At 35.7% G+C, this 7,599-nt stretch overlaps 1 pseudogene; it reads right to left on the reverse strand.

The window, feature by feature from the left end:
* Positions 1-953: 953 nt before the first annotated feature.
* LOC127102682 (uncharacterized) lies at positions 954-6,070 on the reverse strand (annotated as a pseudogene).
* Between the last annotated feature and the right edge of the window lie 1,529 nt (positions 6,071-7,599).

Consider the following 7,599-nt stretch of genomic DNA (forward strand, 5'->3'; position numbering starts at 1 on the left):
TCTTCAGGATTCTAAAAGAAAGAGAGAGAAAAAACATACAATAGAGGAAGAAAGACAATTATATAGCTTGAGGTTTTGGAACACCCCGCTTCATATTTGTTCGTCATCGCGTCATTGGTTGATTAGTTTCTCCAGGGATGTAGCTTGAGGTCGACCGTTGAAACTTTAGGCTCATATAATTGCTCTGTCTGATGCTTCGACGAGGTGCTTTTTGACCATCGAACATGAATTTATCAAGTTCTTCCTTTTTGAAAGCTCCTCAGGTTTATCTGCATAATCAACCACATTCATATTCTCCTGCTTCAGTTCCGAGAACTCTATCTCTTTGCGGTTACAAAGATCAGCTGAAAAATACTTGTCCAGAAACTCATTCTTGAAATTATCTCAAGTAATTTCCACATTAGCTGCTTCCATCCTCTAACGGATATTCTCCCACCAATACCTAGCTTCCTCAGACAAGGTATGCATTCTAAACAACACCTTACGCGCATCAGCGCACCTCATGACTATAAAAATCTTCTCAATCTCCTGAAGCCAAGCCTGAGAAACTTCAGGATCATACCTTCCTTTGAAATTAGGCGGGTTATTCTTATGGAACTTTCCCAACCCACAAGATCCATCGCCCCGAGAGCGTCAGCAATCGCACGATCGTTCCTGCCAACCATTTCTTTCTACACAACCAGCCAAGATAGGTTAAATAATCGTAAACAGTAAACTAAATAGCAGTTATAAGAACCAACAACACCATCATTGTTAACACACATATTATGCACAAGGGTATAAACAAGTTCACAAAACCTAGGCCGAATGAATCGACCTTCTTTGATACCAACTATGTAACACCCCAGGAGCAGATCTAGACATTATATTTTGGTGTGACTAAACATAAAAGAAATTATAAACTAAATCATATTAAAAATGAAAAATAATATTATTTAATGCAATACATTAAATTAAAATCGTCTATCATTCATTTCTTGAAAATGAGCTAAAATAACATGATTGTTAATTGTTCCAAGAACAACTCTTTCTATAAAAGTTACAAGACGATCATTTAACCATTGATAACTCATTTTGTTACATAGTTGACTCTTCACAAACTTCATAGCTGAAATAACACATTCCACGCTTGTAGTTGCTACCGGTAAGACTAAAGCCAATTTCAGAAGCTTATAAACCATATCAAATGTGTTGCACTTATTTGTTTCCACAAGTTTTGTATAAAGATCTGAAAGTCCTTTTAACTTTGCAAAATTTGGGTCACATCGAACATTTCTAACATAATTATGAAGTTAATGTCGTAACACCATTTCCGACACATCTAAAAAATCACTTGGATAAAGTTCAACCATCCTTAATAATTTTTTCACATCAAAAGATGCAAATGAAGATGAAGGACTCAAACATGAAACACATTCTAAAAGTTCAGTATTCTTTTCATCCAACCTAGCATTGAGCTCGTGCAACTGCAAATCTAAAACATTAAACAAACAATTGTGCATATAATGATACAAATTAGAAACACTAGAAGTTGTAGCATGTCGCCTAGGTTTCTTCCCTTGCACATACGGTGCATCCATATCAGACACATCAATATCATGCTTATTGCAAATTTCCATAACCTTAGATATAAGTTCTTCCCATCCATCATTCCTCGTTTCTTATAATTATTGTTTGGTAGAACTGACAAGTGACAAAGCATTCAAAATATCTTGATCATGCTTTTGTGACGCTACACTTAAATCATTTGTAAATCCTAAAATCTCAACCATCATATATAACATGAAGATAAAATCAAAGGATTGAAGCACACCTAACAAAAGCACAGTTTCACCATATTTTTCAAATGACGTATCATTCCCAAGTTATTTAAGTACCCCAATAATGGTATCATACAAACTTATCAAACTAGTGAGAGTCCTAAAGTGGAAACCCCAACGAGTGTCACCCACTCTAGCAATAAATGATTCTTGATTTAATCCACTACTAGTCTCTATCTAGTCCTCTTCAATCATTTTAGAAAACTAAGTTACTTGTTTGTCCCGAAGCAATTCACGTCTCTTGTTAAAAGATCGTATGAAATCAAAAAGCATATTGACCTTACCTAAAAAACCACTAACACCTTTGTGAGTCTTAGCACATCCAACAAGTGCTAATTGTAGTTGATGGGAAAAATAGTGCACATGATATGCAGATGGATTCTCATTTTGGATTAAAGTTCTCAAACCACCAAACTTACCTCTCATATTGTTAGCTCCATCATACTCTTGCCCCCTAATGCTAGATATACTCAAGTCATTAATAGACAAAAACTTTTCAATTGCCTCCTTAAGAGACTTAACACTTGTTTCTTTAACACCTATAATGCCAAGAAACCTTTCTTTTACCAAACCTTCATTATTAACATAGCGAATAACAATAGTCATTTGTTCTTGACCAGCAACATCACCAGATTCATCAATCAAAACAAAAAACATATCATCTGCAATATCACATATAATTTGTTGAGTTGTTTCACATGCACAAGCAACGGCAAGATCCTTTTGAATCTTAGGAGCAATCATAAGGTTATTTCTCGGAGCACAATCTATTACACTAGCTATCTCTGGGTTGATTTCCTTTAAAGTGGCCACCAACTCAAGAAATGACCCCTTAAATAAAGAGTTAAGGGACTCGCCACTCCCTCTAAATGGCATTCCCCACCTCAAAAGAAACTTAGTAGCTATCAGGGATGTGTTTACACGAACACGATATTCGACATTCATTTTCTTAGTTTGATTAACAAACGCGATCTTAATACTTTGGTTTAGATTCATGAGAGCATAACCCATATGCACACAATCAACATGACTATTGGAAGAAGTAGCATGATTAGACAATCTTTGAGCATTCTTCCAATCACCAAAATCGTCTCCCACAAAGTGATCCCCCCATATTTAGAGACATTTTAAAACAAAAAACATGACAAACAAAATGATAGGCCCTTAGATTCACTATAATCAATCCAGTCATACAAATCAAACCAAATTTTGTAAAATCGACATTTTTGTTTACCTTGAATAGACCAAGGGTAAACGAAATTGTGAGGAGGTTGATGATGACCTATTTTTAAATAAGATTTCCTTATCTCATTTTGGATCAGGATGATAGCTTAAAATTTGAGGCCTAATTCTTGGATATGTTTCCAACAATTCATAATCAACAACTTTGATACTCTCATTTTGATGTTGAGAAAAAGAAGTTATTGTGTTGTATATGTGTGTGTGTGTGTGTGTGTGTGTATGTGTGTGTGTGTGTGTGTGTGTGTGTATGTGTGTGTGTGTGTGTGAGAGAGAGAGAGAGATAGAGAGAGAGAGAGAGAGAGAGAGAGAGAAAAGTGAAAGGAAAAGATATTGTAAGAGAGAGAAAAGTGAGCGGGTGTTGGTGATATTTTTTTTCTTTTATTACTTGACTTAATAATAATAAAATTAAATGTATATATATATATATATATATATATATATATATATATATATATATATATATATATATATATATATAACAAAAGAAAAAAATGAAAAATCTGGTGTGGCCATAGCCACACCCAACCTATGAATAGGTTCGTCCATGTAACACCCTAAACTCCAAACACTTAATTTTTAAAACATGCGGATAATTTACTCAAAAATAAAATGTCACATTTTCTCAGCATTAACAACTTTCTCAATTAACATATTATAGAAGTATAAATAAAAAACATCACTCAATTTCATTTGCTCATGGATAAAAATCAACTTCACTTCAACTCATAAAAGAAATACTCAACAACTCTTAGAAAACACAAAAACATAAAGGCAACCTATCCCATTGTTACACTATCCGAACGACATGCAGAAACTAAAAAAAACTCAAAGCGATAAATGAAAAAGAAGGCTACCACGTCATCCTCCAAAACACAACAACAACTAAGGGTCTTCTACCTGAGTATCTGCACCATAGGCGTAAAAAATAACACAGACAAACAAATAGGGGTGAGAAATACATTCATATATGTTCCCGGTGTTGGTGTAAGCCCTAGAGGCCAATACTTTTGGTACTTGTATCGAATTATTTATTAATAATAAAAGGCTTTTTCTTTATTATGTTTGTTTAATAAAGTCCCTAGAATAGCTAGTCCGTTTAATGTATCAAGTATGACTTAATCATGAGATCACATTAAACATAGGGACACTATTCTTAAAGTATCCGTAGTCGAGCTTTATTGTGAAGTGGGATAACATTAAAGCATTAAGACTATTATGTATATAGACTGATGATCACATCTCATGGATCATGGATAAGGAGTTATCAAGTCTTAAACATAGGTATGAATATTAAGAGTAATATTTATACTGGATTGACCCGTTATGAGAATACTATATAGAATGTTATGCAAAGTGTCAAAAGGGAAGTCCATTCTAATGATCGGAAGTGGAAAGAGACAGAACAAAAGACCCACCAAGCAGGGTGATAAAGGGAAAGGCGAGGAAGTTGCCAAACCCAGACCCGTTGTTGCTGCTTCGAAGCCTAGTGGAGGCATAACAAAGGCAGTCACCTGCTTCCATTGCGGTAAGACCGGACACTGGAAGAGAAACTGCCCAAAGTACCTGGAAGATATGAAGAATGGAGTAGAGACTTCAACTTCAGGTATTTTTGTTATTGAAATTAATTTATCTACTTCTGCATCATGGGTATTAGATATTGGATGCGTTCTCACATTTGTACAAATGTGCAGGGGCTAAAAAGGAGTAGATATTTGGCAAAAGGTGAAGTTGACCTACGAGTTGGCAATGGAGCAAAGGTTGTTGCTTTAGTCGTAGGAACTTATGTATTAACTTTACCTAGTGGTTTAATAATTCAGTTAGAGAACTGTTATTATGTGCCTGCAATTAGCATGAATATTATTTCCTTTTCTTGTTTGGACAAGTTTGGTTTTTCATTTATAATAAAGAATAATTGTTGCTTAATTTATTTGAATGATATATTCTATGCTACTGCACAAATGAACAATGGACTATATGTCCTTGATCTTGAAATGCCTATTTATAACATTAATATTAAAAGAATGAAACCTAATAAGTTAAATCCAACTTATCTTTGGCATTGTCGATTAGGCCACATAAATGAGAAACGCATTTCCAAACTCCATAAAGATGGACTCTTGGACTTTTTTGATTATGAATCATATGAGACATGCAGATCTTGTTTAATTGGAAAGATGACAAAGTCTCCATTCACAAGAAAAGGTGAAAGAGCTAATGATCTTTTGGCCCTCATACATACTGATGTATGTGGACCACTGAACATACCTGCCAGAGGAGGTTTTCAGTACTTCATCATATTTACTGATGATTTCAGTAGATATGGTTATGTGTATTTAATGAAACACAAATCGGAGTCCTTTGAAAAGTTCAAGTAATTCAAGAATGAAGTACAAAACCAACTGGGTAAGAATATTAAAACTCTTCAATCAGATTGAGGTGGTGAGTATTTAAGCCTAGAGTTTGATGACCATATGAAAGAGTGTGGGATCTTATCCCAACTTACTCCTCCTGGAACACCCCAATGGAATGGTGTATCTGAGAGAAGAAATCGAACCCTGTTAGACATGGTCTGATCCATGATGAGTCACGCCGATCTTCCAAACTCCTTTTGGGGACATGCACTATTGACAACAGCTTACACACTTAACCGTGTTCCATCCAAAAAGGTTTAGAAGACACCATATGAGATATGGAGTGGTAAGAAACCACATATGTCTTACATGAAGATTTGGGGTTGCGAAGTTTATGTGAAACGAAAAATTTCAACTAAGCTTGAGCCCAAATATGACAAATGCTTATTTGTGGGGGTATCCTAAAAAAACTAGAGGGTATTACTTCTACAATCCTTCTGAGGGCAAATTGTTTGTCGCTCGAACTGGAGTTTTCCTAGAAAAGGATTTTATTTCCAAAGGAATCAGTGGGAGGAAAGTAGAGCTTGAAGAAATTCAAGAATCACAAAGCATCGGTACAACTATGGAGGAATTAGAGCAGGAAACACAAGTAGTTGTGGAAGAGCAACCTGCTCAAGTAGAACAAGACCAGCATAGGTCAAGCAGGATACGTCACCTACCTGAGAGATATGTGTAGCACCTCAAAATTTGCACCTATCATTGTACATACATTCTCATATTAGGTCATGACATAACATGGTCCACTGCATAGCATTGCATTGTCCGTTTGCCTCAAGTGCAAGCCAGTCAGAAGAATTATGGTCAGGAGGTCAGTCAATCAAGCAGGCAAGTACAATCTCCATTGAGACAAGGCCCTAGGGTTGGTCTAACATGTTCACATGACCTAGGGGTCCTCTTGAAGTGTTTTGGTCAAGGATTGGATGTTCAGAAGTCATCAGTCAATGCACAGTCCATCAGAAACCCTAAAAAGTCAACTTTGGTCAACTGTGCCTGATTTCATGGTTTTGATGGTGGGATTTGGTTTGAGAGGGCTCATTCATGTCCATATAGGCCTCATATAACATGTCAAACACCATCATGGAAGAATTTGAAGCCAAACAAGAAATTTCCAAAAATAGAAACTTGACCTGTAATCGGAATTTGCCAAAAATGGAAACTTCTTGATCCTAAACTTACATCATGATACAAGCTTCAAATGAATTTTTGCCCAACATGAAAGTTGAAGATCTTGTTCTCCCATTTCCAGAAAGTCTAAGAACACTCAATTCCCATGTATGGTTGGCATGTTATGATCAATTCATTCTCCAAAAATCTTGAACTTCAAAAGGCCATATCTCTCAAACCATTTGGCCAAATTGGGTGGGGTTTTTTGCAACAAGTCACATTTGATCCCCTCTTTCCAAATATGTCACCATCATTCACCAAAACATCACCAATCAAAATGGCATTTTTGGACTTGCATGAATTAATTTCAAGTGAGGTTGAAAAATGAGTTTCAAAATTAACCACTTCCAACACATTTTGCCAATTGGAAAAGCTCTGAAATTGCATTTTGGTCATGTTCAAAGCCCATTTTCGTGCAGCCACTTACACCCCATGTAAACTTGGTTGGATTTTAGCAAATGACCAAAAACACTTCATTTAAGTTAATTGTGATTAACATTCCATTAGCCAACACTAAACAGCAGTATATATGTTCATTTTCGGCCAAACAGAACCCTAGCAGCCACTCTTGCAAGCAAGAAAAAACTCATTTCTCTCATTTTCTCATTTTTTTCACTTTTGAGATTTTACTGAAATTTGCAAAAGCACTCGAGCCTTGGTTCTTGGCTTCATCATTTACCATCATCTTGAACTAATTGCAAGCCTAAAATCCCAGCTGGAAGCAAGGAATTCACAACTGTTTTAACAAGACTCTCTCATGGCATATCGTGAATAGAGTTTTCTTGAGGATTGCTGAGCTAAAGGACTTTGTTCATTCATCATTTGAAGCAATTTTGAGCATCTGTTTTAAGCCAACATCACCAAATCCCAACTGTTTCACCATTTTCTTCAAGAACAAGTAAGAATTCGACCTCCTTATTTCACTAAATTATGTCATGCTTCTTATAGATCCTTGCATGCTG

Source organism: Lathyrus oleraceus, chromosome 7 (genome assembly GCF_024323335.1).
Source record: "Lathyrus oleraceus cultivar Zhongwan6 chromosome 7, CAAS_Psat_ZW6_1.0, whole genome shotgun sequence".
Taxonomy (NCBI): Eukaryota; Viridiplantae; Streptophyta; class Magnoliopsida; order Fabales; family Fabaceae; genus Lathyrus; species Lathyrus oleraceus.